A 15,786-nucleotide genomic window follows, 5' to 3' on the forward strand; every position below is an offset into this window, starting at 1 on the left:
ACCTATTTTAAAAAGAAGAATCATATCGAGAAAGGATTGGGTTATAAAAATAAAGACATATTTTTTTCACCGCAAATTTTTTCTCTCAAACAGAGTATTTAAATATCATTTATGAAAGATTAAATCATTTAATTAACTTACAAACTAACAAAAATTATCTAAAGGCGATTGTACGGTTCCGATAATTAAAATCGTCTGAATTTCATCTGCAAATAAAAATTTTTTTTTTCATGATGACATTAGAAATAATGTAAAATATTGAATAGACAGAAATAATTTTATGCTTTACCCAGCTTAAAACTGCATAAAATATTGATTTTCTTAAATAATTTTTCAATAGCTAATTGATAATATGATATAATGTGATAATCTGCGAATTCATTAACACTTTTTAAAAAAAAACCTGAATAAAATCCTCCCAAATTTTGTCCAATATATGAATATAGACTCAATAATTACAGTAAACTATTTTCATTTTAATAAAGTTAAAATAAAAATTCAAAAAATATTTAGTACCTAAAACTTGAAAATTTATAAAAATATTATATTGATATTCAGAAATTTTTAAAAGTACATTTAGGTGATGCATATATTACTATATATAGATGCAATGAAAAAAAATATTCATATGTGTACCTAAATTTGTAAAAAATACATTTTGAAAAAACTGTAAATTGCTGTGAAATGTGAAATAATTTTGTTTACACTTTTTAAAAGTCAAGCTATATGGCAGTTTCTCAAATCTTTGCTTATTATACAATTCCGGAACTGGTGAAAATATCTTCTATTTCATGAAATTAAAATTGAAAACCCAACTTTCTTTATGATCCAAAACGTTCAAGTTCTCTTAAGTTAAGAGAAGATAAGGTTTCAAAAGATCCACCAAAAATAAAGATTCTGATTAAAGAAAGATAAATTCCCTGCTCCCAAATTCAACTGAAGATAAATATTTATTTCTCCAATGAGAACATATTTTGATTTGTATCATTAGCAATAAGAAAACCATTAGGAAATTTAGGATAAGACAGCAAAATTATCTACACGGTGATTAAGAAGATGGACCAATTAGTACTTTGAGGAAAAATTAAATTTAAAAGACTCTCTGAAGCTCTATCTACACGACCCTCCATGTAGATGGAATAATTCCACTAGTATTGCAGCCCCAGATAAAGAACACATTAATTAAAAATATTTTCATGTAAAAATTATTTTATTCTTAAATCTGTTAAATTAAAACTCTCTATTTTTGTAATTACATTTTTATGAATACATATTTTGTCATCCTCATTGTAGTCTCAAGATTAGGCCAATGACAATTATTTAAATCCATTTCTTTTGAATTCAGTATTTAGTAGAAAAAGTGCTCGGATTGAAATTTTTGCATTTTACTTATTGATTCGTTAACTGGAATGCATTTTCAACACATACTGGATTACAAGATTTGATTGAAGATATGTAAATAAAGTACCTATTTTTTAAATGGTTTTTATTTTTTTGCATTTAAAACTTTTAGGTAAATATTAAATATTTAAAGTTAATAAATGGTTAAAACCCACACTATATATATATATATACATATATATATATATATATATATATATATATATATACAGAGAGAGAGAGAGAGAGAGAGAGAGAGAGAGAGTTTTATAAAGAAAAGGAAAAGAAAACCAAACATTCTAAGTATATAAAACCTTAATGCTATAAATCGTTAGAGAAAAAAAAAATGTGTAAATATAGAAACTGTAGACTATAAATGGTTAAAGCTCTAAAAGAAGAAAAGAAAATCAGCAAAAATTTTGCGTTAATGTATCTAATGAGAGTGACTTTGTAATATGGTGAAAATAACAGCTGTTTTTTTTTGTTTTTTTTTTGGTATATACATATAAGTATAAACAAAAGAAAAATAAATAAAAATACAAACAAATTTAAAAGAACGAAATTAAAAGTGAAAGTACACTGGAGTAAAGAAGAAAAGTGAATAAAATGTCATAAAAGGATATAAAACACATGCAGAAAACTAATTTCCCATTAAATAATTTGATATTGTTTAATTAATTATATTAACATTCCGTTTTTAAAGCAACACTAGAGCTATTTTGGGACGGACACTTTTGTACCGTGATCAAATGTTGAAGAAGACACCTTTTCTGGCACCCGCTCCCTCAAAACTTCCTTACCACACCAGCGGATATATCGTGCACCGGAGTAGCTTATACGATGGTTTTTCGGTGGAATCGGGTACCCTCAAGTTTCATCGCCGAGACCTCACCACCAGGGCCACTGCGCCCTTGATATTGCTATAATTCCTCTTTGCTGACTTTAATTTCATCCTTTGATGAGCAATTCATGCGTCTATTGCCTCTAGTCTTGTTTCTTTTTTTGTTTTGAATCATTTATTATTTCTTTACTAATGATTTACAGTATGTGTGACATTATATATATATATATATATATATATATATATATATATATATATATATATATATATATATATATATATATATATATATATATATATATGTGTGTGTGTGTGTGTGTGTGTGTGTGTGTGTGTGTGTGTGTGTGTGTGTGTAATGTCATTTAAGAAATTCAAAATAGGATTCACTGAGATCATATACAGTTGCTCATTCCCGCGAATAGTATAAACTATTTTCTTTACATTTCCCAAAATCTTTTGCTTTTAATATCGATTTGATTTGAACGGACAACACTTTTTGACATCAATAAATAAGCAATAACTTTAGTGATGTAGCAAGTATATGTGGTCCCTGAGAGATATTTCGGATCTCTTAGTAATCAATGGCTTTACAATTGTGTAATGTACCTGGGACAATATATAATTTATATGCGTCATCAACATTTTTTTGTCTAAGAGGCTGCATAAAAGTTTTAAAAGTTTACAACTAAAGTTTTGTTTCCATGGCGATCCCTAAATTTGACCCCTAGACATTTATATCCCCCTCATCGCTTACCTTTCGTTATGCCACTATATAATTCAGCATATGTTTTAAAGCAAGTTTATTTATTTTTTTCCTTACCGTTTAAAACATATAAAATGCAATAGGGTTCAGTTATTTACTTTTATATTGCTTTGATGCTTCAAAAGGCAAAAATAATGTGTCATCGCTGCTGAACATAAAATGTAGGACGTCCTTTCCAAAGAAATCTTGGTATAAACAATTGTATGCTGTTATAAATACAGAAAACTCGGTAATCTTTTTTTTTTTTTTTTTTTTTTTTTTTTTTTTTTGTAAAAGCAATGATTTAATGAGTGATTTTGATGGTATTTGACAATTTAATCTGAACTTTACGCTGCCCTCTTTATCTGAACTTTATTTAATCTGAAATTTAAGCCGATGGTATTTGACAACTTAATCTTTCCAAACCATGAAATTCTTCTCCAGCTTCCCAGAAGCCGAAGTATATATTTTGTAATATAAGTTTAAATTCTTCATTTGTATTAATTAATTTACCTTGAATTAGTCGTACGTTATAAATTGTGTTGTAATTATTCAAAATACATATTCAGTTTTTAAAATTTTATGTAGTTTCTAGAATGAAACGAATGCTATCAATTTTCATAAGATCATTTAAGAACTGTAATGTTATGTGAGCATCAAACAGCTGGATCCTGTCATAATTCAGCATTTCGAGTTAATCATTGCAAGGATAGCTGACAGATTAGTAACTCTATATCTTAAGCTTGCTAATAGATTGCTGGTTGTCGATTTTATTTTCTCGTAACAATGAATAAATATTGAAACGCTGAAAATGCAAATGGAGCTTATGGTTTCATAAAATTCTTTCTACTATAGAAGGATATAGAAATTTCTGTCTAAAATAGAAAATACTCCAAAATAAGGGGCGTTACTTGCATTGAAATAGTATTAGTTGAAATAAATGTGTTCACAAACATATGTAAGAGCCCATTTGCAAATAGGAAATCTTCAGAAGAGATGCAGTTAGACAATATGTGGTATTAGGAAAATACTTGGGATAGATTTATGGGCTGTTTAATGTAAAAATAAATTAGATTATGAGGCACCAAATGTATGGTCAAAAAACCAACTTAATAGATGGAAATCTATAAACGCTCTATTATAAAATTTGAAATAGAATCAATATTCGAAATCATTGTTTAGACCAATTAAAGACTTGCATGCAGAAAGGAATTTACTTCAACGAATGTATTCTAAAGTTTTTCTAGAAAATTTGCTGCCTTTAAAAAGATTACAATAACACGGTGACCATTTTTCCACCACATTTTTCATAGTTAAAAACAAAGACTTAACAAATTAAATGTGAGACTGATTAATTAAGGATGGACATTCAAACAAAATATTGTTGATTCAAAAATCAGTTTTACATGTGGGATATAAATGGATGACCTCGCACCCTCCAAAAATTATTATTTGTGTTAATCATGACATGCAAACCTTCTGAAAATTAATCCCTCTTTATAATAAATATCAAAATGCCTCTTTTTATTGAAAAGTTTAATAATATTTTTTTTTATAATTTTAGTTGACTTTAAAGGATCTTAAATCTTTTAAATGAACAATATTTAACTTTTAAATTAAAATTGTTTATTTTGAAACTTCATTCAAATAACTACAAACAAAAATCCAACTCTTCTTCAAAACCAATGTTCGGATTGGAGGATGTTTGATTGATGGAATTTGAAATTCTTTTGTCCACGGAATTTACTTTTGAAAATGAAAGCTTGATTCTAACCATAATCACAAAAAGGGCTAATAATGTAATTGTAACACCTCCAATGCTGCCTCCATTAATATTTTATCTTTATGGCTATTATACCTCTCTTTTATCCCGATCATTCTGTCACAGGTCCGTCTATGATGGTGGGCCGAGAACTTTTAGCCCATCTTGTCATTAAATTCCACTAAATGTCAGACAGATGGAATGCAGCCAGATGCCAGATGGAAATACAAAAATACAGCCAGATGGAATGTATTGGAAAAACAACGGTATATTTTCATTGGCAATATTATCACCATGTGCAGTACTATATAATGAAGCATAATGAATGAAGCATTTGGCCTTTGCTCATCTGATTTCTGACCATCTTGGAGATGTCATATTCCACTAAATATGGCCTAACACATGTTGCCAAGATGAGCAAGTTTTAGTAAGCCACAAACTTTCCTGGCGTTTCCCTATAGCCATGCCACCACTGTTACGCCCCGCTATTTTATAGTCAGGCCACTGATTTCCAGAGTAACAAAGACAACTGAATGTAATATAAATGAAAAAGACAAATATGTTTTTCACAATCTTTAATCATATGTATGATTTTATAACTGCACAATAGGATCGTTCTATTTGTCTTACTCAATTTTGACTACCATGTGAATACTATACACGATCTTAATAAGGCAATTTCAATGGAACAGATTTACAAGATAATCAGTTCCAGTAAACTTAAATTTTATTTTTAACTTACCTACATTTACTATACCAACACGCATAATTAACACAGTTACACCCTGCTACTCTATAGTTAAGCCATTGGTTTTTAGAAAAGCAAAGACAGCCATATGTAAAATATGTGTAAAAGACAAATATGTGCTTCATTGCCATATAATTATGTATATTCTCAATATGATAACATAACTGTTGAATAGATGCCGTTATTTTTGTTTACTAATTTTTGCTTTCATATGAATACTATATATGGTCCTATTAAGCTAATTTTAGGGACACTTTGCCAAGATCAAAACTCTCCAACAAATTCATAAATTTCCTCGTTGGCTTCTCTGATACGCTATGCCACCACTATTACGCTGTTAGTTAGGCCACTGATTTTCATGGCAACAAAAACGACCACATATAACGTATGTGAAAAAACGTGTGCTTCACTGCCATATAATCATCTGTATTTTCACATAAATGTATAACTGTTTAATAAATATTATTCTTTTTGTCTTACCAATTTCTGCTTACAATGTGAATACAAGATATGATCCAAGTAGGCTAATTTCAACGGAATATTGTCCTCCAAACTTGCTAAAATCATCACATTATAATAAATTTATAAATTTTTTGTTAACCAGCCTATAGTTAAGCTACTGTTATGGCCTACTACCTTATAGTGAGTCCACTGATTTTCAGAGTAACGAAGACAGCCATATGTAACCTATGTGAAAAAGATAAACTTGTGTTTCATTACCATATATTCATGTGTAATCTCATGTATTATTGGATAACGTTCTTTTTGACCTACTTATCTTTCTTTGTGTTTTACTAATTTCTGTCTACCATGTGAAAACCACATATGATCCAAGAAAACTAATTTCTATGAAATTTTCCAACGGCGCCAAGATCAACATAAACAAAAGGCAGTTATTTATCATTTCATGAAACATGTGAGAATAAATAAATAAGTGTTTTTTATTATTTTAAAATAAAGCATAAGTTCATATTTGACAGTATAACGAGGTATTCTTTTTTGTCCAAATTTCTGCCACATCTTGGGGATATCATGCACGTTTCTAGTTAACTAATTTCAGCGGATTCTTGTCGTCCAAACTGGCGCCAAGACCAGTGGCCTTCTAAACTTTACAGGCGACTTCCAGTAACCCTTGGCACGATCTAGGGGTTTGACAGTTCACAAAAATCTCAGTTCCCGCCGCCCTCATATCCCTGGGAGCTTTTTACGAAGCTTCGCAAAGATGTTCGACTCTTCTTCTGACCACCGCATCATTTTTCCTAAATCTCCGCAGATTCCCAAAAACCAAAAGAGAGGCTTTCCACGCAACGTGTGGGGATTTTCGCGAGGGGTTTTTCTTTTCTCTTTTCCCTCACGACTGTCTTAAAAGCCCGCCGAAAAAGGAAGGTTCTTCTATTTTTTATTTCTGAATTTTATTGTGTCGTAAAATTCTAACACGTAGGAACATATTTGGCGTGGAATGCCACACAGACATTTTTAAGTTTTTCTGCATCTTTTTTTTATTTTCTTTCCGACTTGTTCAAAGAACATGTTTTCAGATAACGATTCTAGTCTTGGGAGAAGTATATGAGTGTTCCGTGACACTAGTGATCAGAGTTTTAAGTCATATATTCAAAGATACGTAACAGGTTTCGAAGAATAATGTTTAAAAATAGTGTAACACAACGAGATTTTGCAATAATGTTTCGTTTTCTTTAAGCATCAATAATTTAAGTTGTGAATTCTCATACCAATTGGCCAATTCTAAGAATGAGGAAAAGAACTCGACCTTCAAGAGAAAGTCTAGTCTTGTTTTTATAAATTTTTATTTTCAGTTGGACACTATTGACCACAGCCGTAAATTCGAAAATGATTTCATTCGAAAAAAGATTTATGTTTAAACAGAACATAACCCAACGGGATATCGAAGGATGCTTATTTTACGTGCGGATCAATGCAGTAAACCTGTTTAAGTGAAGAATCCTCACATCAGTTGATCAACTATATAATATAGAAAGCTGTAGAAAAAATCTATACCAATAAAAAAGATGAAAGTGCGAATGTTTGTGCGAATGAAAGTGTGTGTGTTTGTTGGAGCTCTACAAACCAGATTGTTTAACTTACAAGAACCAAATTTAGATCATATTATACCTTGGAAAGCAGAAATGTATGTTTAGGAGCGATTTTTAAAAATTTTTAGTTAGAATTTTAATTAATTAAAAATTAAGCTGAATTTTGGTGTTTTCCACACTATAATTTATAAAAATATTACTACAAAAAAAGGAATTTTATATCATTTTAAAATATGAAAAATTGTTTTTTAATGACATTCATTTAATAAACGTGAAATTTTTGGAGAATTTAGGTAATTTCTTTTTTAAAAAAATATTTTTTGGCCCATTTTTTGATAAAAGATTGCATTCTGTTCCTAAAATAAATTGCTTTATGAAACCTGATCAAATATCGAATCACGTGATTTTTTTAATTGCTGAAAGTTAAGGAAAAAGGGAACTTTAATGCTTTTGTAGAGTACAAGATAAGTAAAAAAAAAAAGAAAAGAAAAAAAATGCTTAGTAATAAATAAAAAGTTTAAGCTAGCTTTTCATGAATTTTATAAGGATAAAGTATTATAAATACTAATCTCAAATCAAACCCTGAAAGTTATGTAAAGAATTCAAAGGAAAAATTATGTTTAAATATTATTTAGCTTATTAGTTATTTTTTGGAATGTTATTAATCATTCATTTCCATATATCCATATTTCCATTTCCGTATCTAAAGAGTGTAAGATCTTGCGAAAGGTGTAAAAGCCGTCCTTTTGAAAGCATCTTATTTGCAAACTTTTTCTGTTAATAGGATATTAGAGTGTATAGTTTTAAATCGTATGTTCAAAGATATGTAAGAGATTCAAGGAAAAAATTACATATAAGAGTAAGGCAACACAATGACATAAATCAAGAATCGGTATTAAGTATGCAACTTTATTTACACCGCTTTTCAATATATGACTGATGCTGGTCAAAATTTGATTTTGACCAGCATCAATTTTGATTCAGATCAAAAATGCCACACAATAAGCTTGGACATCTATCAATAAAAAGACAGCACCACATGAATGATTTTGTGTGTGTATCATAAATTTATTGTTGATCGAAGATCTCAGTTTTCAGGCCAAACTTTCGACATTTTTATGGTAAATTTTGATTTCCTCTTCCATTTAAAGAAAATTAGGGCTGAGGCACATCGAATGCTCTCAGATGCTTGAAGTGAGCCTGTTCTTAGCGAAAGAACATGTCATTAAGTTGTTTTAGTTCTTCAGACCGAAGATGCTGAGGTTATACTCTTATCTGGAGGGATCATCTAGGTGGAATATATTATGAGCTGTGGAAACCGAATGAATAGGGGATTAGTATTGAAAACAACTGATGCGATTAAACTAAGTTGTTAAGAAGAAACAGCAATAGTACCTGGGTGTAATATATTATGAGCTGTGGAAACCGAATGAATAGGGGATTAGTATTGAAAACAACTGATGCGATTAAACTAAGTTGTTAAGAAGAAACAGCAATAGTACCTGGGTGTAATATATTATGAGCTGTGGAAACCGAATGAATAGGGGATTAGTATTGAAAACAACTGATGCGATTAAACTAAGTTGTTAAGAAGAAACAGCAATAGTACCTGGGTGTAATATATTATGAGCTGTGGAAACCGAATGAATAGGGGATTAGTATTGAAAACAACTGATGCGATTAAACTAAGTTGTTAAGAAGAAACAGCAATAGTACCTGGGTGTAATATATTATGAGCTGTGGAAACCGAATGAATAGGGGATTAGTATTGAAAACAACTGATGCGATTAAACTGAGTTGTTAAGAAGAAACAGCAATAGTACCAAGAGAGAACGCTAATGTTATCCTTCAGCATGACAATGTTCTGCCACATGTCTCAAGACATATATGCCAAGTTTGTTTTGACATCTCAAAACATGTCAAAACATACTTGGCAATGCTAAAATGGAAGATTTTTCTCACTCTCAGTACTCTCCAGACTTTGCTCCTTCAGACAACCTTTTTTTTTTTTTTTTTTTTTTTTGATGAATGGAGCACAGCCAAGCTGCTGTTCTTCATAACATGTAGATCGTGGATCACTTCAAAAGACATATCGTGTTTTCTAGCTGGTATCCGAATATTACCAAAAATATGGAGGGGGGATTAGTAGTTAGTCGCAGAAAGTACTTTGAGTTGTTAGAGGTAATCACTTTTTAAGAGTAATGACCAAAACTTTGGAAAAAATATGGTGAAAAAAATATGAAAGTTGCACACCTATTGTTTGTTAATCAATTATAAAAAGGTGTAAAGCCTTTGGAAGGAATTTCCCAGGTGCACAATTTTCAAATTTTTAATTGCAATACTATAAATAAGAGCAAATTTAAAAATAATATAAAAACAGACGAATCAGTTGTATTTCATACAATTATGTTTCAATTTAGAGACTGAAATCTCCTCTAATGATTTTTTAAAATTTATTTTGCAGTTGAAAATTAATTTCGTAACATAATTTTTTAAATTATTTATGAAAAAAATCTTTTCAACCTGCAGACATCCATGCGTAGAAATAAAAATAATTCTTCAAAATTAAATGAAGAATGTATAATCGAAAATGGGAAATAAGAAAACAATGATATGAATATTTTCCAAAACTTTCAAATTATTTTCAAAAAACTTAAATCAAAATTTCTTGAACTGGATATGATGTCTGAATAAAGAAAGGGAAATTTTATTCTCTATATTGACAAATGAAACCATTATTAAACCATTAATAATTCATAGACATTTTATAATGACCTTTTTATCGATTCTTAAAATGTTGCAAAGCATGTGATTAAGTTCGAGATGAATGTTTTTAAACATATTCGTGTAAAAAATTTATATTTTTGAGTTTTTGCATAAAATAGATCGAAAAAAAATGCATATTAAAATAAAAATGTCTACGTTAACTCTTTAAAGGGTCATTTTTTTCTAGCCATATTATATTAAAATATTTTTAGGCTTGAAATTAGAATAAGAAAAAGGATTCATGTTGCTTATTAGATAAATTTAATTTGATTCATTAATTCATTTGGTTAATTAATAATTAAGTGATAAACCAAGACACATCATTTTGTGTGAGATTAAGAATTGAAGCATCTAAGTTTCTGTCTTTCTAAAAAAATTTGTCAGAACTTATGCCAACCTACATAATTTTATACAAAGATTGATAAATTTGGTGGGAAGCATACTTCCCACGGCCTTAGAAAGGATTAAAATCAGAATTATAATAAGATTTCAAAGAAATGCATTGTTTTTTTTTTTACATTTATTATTTTTTTTTATTTGCAGAATGATTATAAACGAATGTAACAACTTTGCAGGATTATTAAAAGAAAACAAAATAAAGTATGATCTCATTGTTCAGTAGAAATTACACATAACAATTGAAAATTTGAATTTAATACAGTTATAAATGCTCAATACGAACCCCTCCAGAAATGCGAAAATATCAAGGCGATACGATCATTCATTACATACTCTTTCAGCCTCTCTGACGTGATGTTTTGAAAGTGTACAGGTATGCAAGTATTATGGTTATTAACGTCAGTTCGTACTGACGGTTGGTACTCAAACACCTATTGTTTGATGTACAACAGAAACAAAAATTAAATATCGCCGTACACGCATATCTGCAGTCTTTCAAAGTTTTATACCAAGAATGCAGAAAAAATTGTGGGATAAGTTATCCTACTGCTTTGTTAGCCTTCATATTTCTTGAGAGGCTCAATGAGCAATTATAATTGTGTTGAATTTAAACTTCCAACTATTATTTTTGATTCCCGATGAACAATAATGCTACACTTTGTTTTCTTTTCTTTTGCACTCTGTTTTCTTTTCTTTTAATACACCAAAAAATTTGGGATACTCATTTATAGTCGTCCTGTATTCCCCTAAAAACCGGCAAAATGCAAAACACTTCTGTTTCCAGAAAATAGCAAACATTAATTCTAAATCTTGCAGATAACTTAATAAACATATCACCTAGTTCCAAAGCCGGCGTCCTTGCATAGGGGTAGCGCATCTTCCCCGTGATCTGGACGTCCCGGGTTAGAAACCCGGTTCGGGCATGGTTGTTCTTCATCTGTGTTCTATTTGTGAGGTGTGTGAATGTGCCCCCCTGTAAAATGGGGTTGTGCAAGCGAATGTGTAAGTTTCATCTTCATATGAGCTAGAAGTCAGACTTCTGCCCTCGGGTGCTCAGAGGTCTTTACCCTCAGAAGCTACTGCACCCCCTTTCCGTGGTAACGCGGACAAACAATCATCATCACCTAGTTCCAGAACTAAGAAAGAGACCGTATTTCTATCGAATCTTTAAATGTTTGTTTCGACTGATAAACAGTAATGTGATATTGATAATACTGGAGTAGGATTAAGAAAAGTTACATGATAAAATGTCACGATATTAATAAAAAGACATTTCCCCATTTTTTGGGAGGATTATGAAACAATAGAACGGTTATAAAATCCGTTTAAAAAATTGATCATTATTTTGTAATTAATATTGAGAATTTATTATATGAAATTTGAACAAAAAATATACATTAAATTTATTTACGAAGAATTTAAAAAAAAAATTTAGGATGAAAATTTTACCAAAATATAGAATTTGAAAAAATGGAAGTCAAAAGCGTAGATGTAGCATTGAAGCGTAAGCAATGCAGATATAAAAATCAATGTAATTGTCAAAGTAATGAACACAGGAACGAAATTGAATCAGTTTTATAAGGAACGCGGTTCAGATATTAAGACTATTGAATAGAAATAGTTTTAATAGGTTAGCCTAGTACCAGTTTTTAAATAATATTCATCTTATTTTAAATATTTTCCATGTGAACCCCCCCCCCACACACACACATACACACAAACACTTTAAAATTCGAAAACTACTATTTCAATTCAACTATTAAAAATTTCTTATAAATTGAACATTTTCAAATTTGAAGCCAAAAAAGCATCGAACTTTCTACAATACAAGTCGTACAGTATATATATTTATAAGCAAATAAGAAAAGTAATTCAGATATTCAGATTACTGCACAAAAATATTTTCATTGTGTTCGCTAAAAATCAACTTCCTCCCCTCCCCCTGGCACCTCCTCCCCTCCCCCTTAAAAGTTAGTTACCTTTGGAAATGAATCTACAAGAGATTTGCAGTAAGACTTCCCTTTTGAAATTAAAAAATAAAAAAAGCATTGATTGCTATTGATTGGCATTAATTGAACAATAGCAATCATACATATAGCAGAGGTCTATGCATGTTACAATAAACGTGGGTAATCGGATGATTATGTATAATCACCAGTGATTATTCATAACCACCACTAAATTTATTAATCATTATAAGGAATCACTGGTAATTATACATAATCATCCGATTACCCACGTTTATTGTAACATGTATATTTATAAGAAAGATGCATAACCCAACACTCCTACTGAAGACCTCTGGTAGCGAACAGAAGGCCGAACACGCGCTGAAAGAATTAAAATGGGGTGCAGGCTGCACACATATCGCAAAAGGTAAGGCACTGCACGTTGCATGTCCCCCCACTTTCCTAGTCTGCGTTTTACGCTCTGCAGCGTCCTAATGGGAAGGGACCCGCGGTGACATTTGCCCAATTTCACGCACCCCAGGGGGTTTTCCTCACCCACCTCTCCGATGAAATCGGTCCGGGTGCGTGCAATATCGGCGTCTGGAGAGTCGGCCTACTTCTTTGTTTATCGTCTGTTAGCGGCGATAGAGGTCGCAACAGGCAATAAATTAAGTAATGGACCATTAAATAATAATAGTCAAAGGGGTTCGAGTTTCTGTATTGAAGTCCCTTACTGATCCTTATGGTTTTAAAAGAGTCATTGGAAGGTTTCCACTTATTACATAAAGGTAATTTGGTTTAAGTAATTGGAGTGGTATTTTTTCATATTACACATCATCAACAACTTAAATAATCTAATTTAATCTGATTAAAAAATATTTGAAATAAAAAGCGGTAATCTTCAATGTAGTAAATTTCCAAATATCTTATGTACCATTTTGTAGCAGAATGCCCACTTGTTGAAACACAATTATACATATCTAAAATTAACCAATTCGAATTTCAACTGCGAAGGGGGGGTAGATAAATGAAAAGAAAACGAAAAGTGTCAAAGCTGGGGGGGGGATATTAGAAAATCTATAAAAGTATTCCCAAACCTTAAAACAACGCGACTTACTTTTTAGAACCGAATCTATTATTAAATATTGAAACTTACCTGTAGTTAATCAAATATTAAGGGTGAATATTACTTTGAAATTATAAACTAGACATTATTTTACATCGGGTGTTCTACCTTTTGGAAATCGAATTTATAATGACCCATTTCATCCTTAGAGCATTGAATTTTCTTTAGAGGCGAATAAGGCACATTCTTTCCAAAATAAATTTTAAGTCCATCCCATAAAAAATTTATCTTTTGCAGGGCAAAATTTTTATTCTTAAATATAATATATTTTACAGAAAAGATAATGACGTACTTCATACCAAAAAAGAGTACCTGATATGGTGGGAGGGAACTGAAATACACCATGGATACAACATCTTAACCGAAGCTGCACATGGAAGAAACAGCCTTCAAGACAGAAGAATAACCACTTGCTTTGATTCTTCATTCTTGTACTTGACACGAGTCGCTTGTGTGCATATTGCGGTTTTTATTATTTTTTATTTTTCTAAGGTTTCTACTATGCAGCTTGATGAAATTTTTCCGATCACATTACAATTTCTACAAATTATGGAAAGTTTATATACATTCAAGATATATTGCAATTTACCAGTTGCAACTACGATACATGATTTTAAAAATTCTGGTTTAAACTGTAGTCTTTTTTGGGAGGGGGGGGGGAGATTTTTTTTTAAATAGATAACATAGGTTATATATTTAGATATTTAGTGCATATTCGAATATCATAAACATATCCATGTACGACCTTCAAACACAATTTCATTTGCAATTCCTTTTTTATGTGAATCTTACAAATTATTATGGCTTAAATTTGATATAAACTTCACAAAGAGCTCAGACTTTTCAAAGCCTGTCATTTTTTTCCTCTCTGAATTTCTGTACTTTGGGCAGTTTTCAATATTTCTGCATAACCGAGATGGTTTGATTGAGGTTTAATTCGGGTAATTGGCATTCTCCTTCATGAAAATTTATATCGGTGAAATAATTTTCTTCTTCTCATATATTAGAAATTCAAAGAAAAGATTTTGTTATCTTTAAAATGCTCACTTTTACTATTCAATTAAAGACGTATTCTAATGATTTAGATGCATTCTAATGATATGGACTTTCTCAAAAGTAAAAGCCATTTTTAGCCAAAAAGTATCATAAGTAAATCAAAATAGAATGAATATAGAAGAAAAGGAAATGACTGAGCCTTCATTAAAAATTGAAAACATATTATAAATGTGAGTAAAATTCTAGATTGCAATAAATACATCTATCAGCATCTTACCCTTTTATAAAAATGTTTTCTGCATTTTAGTGAGCTGATATAAGATTCGAGATACAGTCAAGTAGATAAATAAAACTTGGTGCAAGGATTTAATATATAAAGTATGATCGTAACCAATTTTGCATCAGGTCCGTCCCATCTGTCCGTCTGTACATTTGCAATCATTCTAATGCAATTACTCAGACAACCACGAAAGACTATTCCTTCCGTCAGAAGGCACTCGGAAAAATCTGAATGACCTGAACAATGTGACAACATTGGTGGGTATTATGGTTGAAATCGACGAGGCCATCACCGGCCACGGTACAATCCCAACCGTAGGGGACATGTTAGGAGGTTCTCAAACTCAGACCATTTCTATACTCAACAGGGCATTGATAACTAACCATCGTGTTAGAAAGTTCTCATCCCCATTTTTGAGGTGCCCTCCTTCCTCCAACCGGCGGGACCAATGACTTAAATAAACGGAATTTTCAAATGTTGGTTTTATTTGGCTCATTAAAAAAGGTTTCTAAATTACATATTAGGTTTTATTCTCTATACTACAGCCTGAAACGCTCATATGGGGGACTCTGAAAAAAAAATGAACATCCGGGAACTTTTTGGCGTATAAAAGAGAACTAACATCTTCATTAAGTAGTATGTGAGGCAGTTTCAGGAATTCCATACAGCCTAGTTATTTTAATATTTTTAATTTAATTAATAGTATTTTTGGGAATAAATAATAAACACGAATTAATTTAAATATA

At 30.7% G+C, this 15,786-nt stretch overlaps 1 long non-coding RNA gene across 3 annotated transcripts in view; it reads right to left on the reverse strand.

Moving 5' to 3' along the window:
• The window catches only part of LOC129976673 (uncharacterized), a 372,556-nt gene that overhangs the window by 136,151 nt on the left and 220,619 nt on the right, over window positions 1-15,786 (reverse strand). The window lies entirely within an intron of this gene.

Source organism: Argiope bruennichi, chromosome 7 (assembly GCF_947563725.1).
Source record: "Argiope bruennichi chromosome 7, qqArgBrue1.1, whole genome shotgun sequence".
Taxonomy (NCBI): Eukaryota; Metazoa; Arthropoda; class Arachnida; order Araneae; family Araneidae; genus Argiope; species Argiope bruennichi.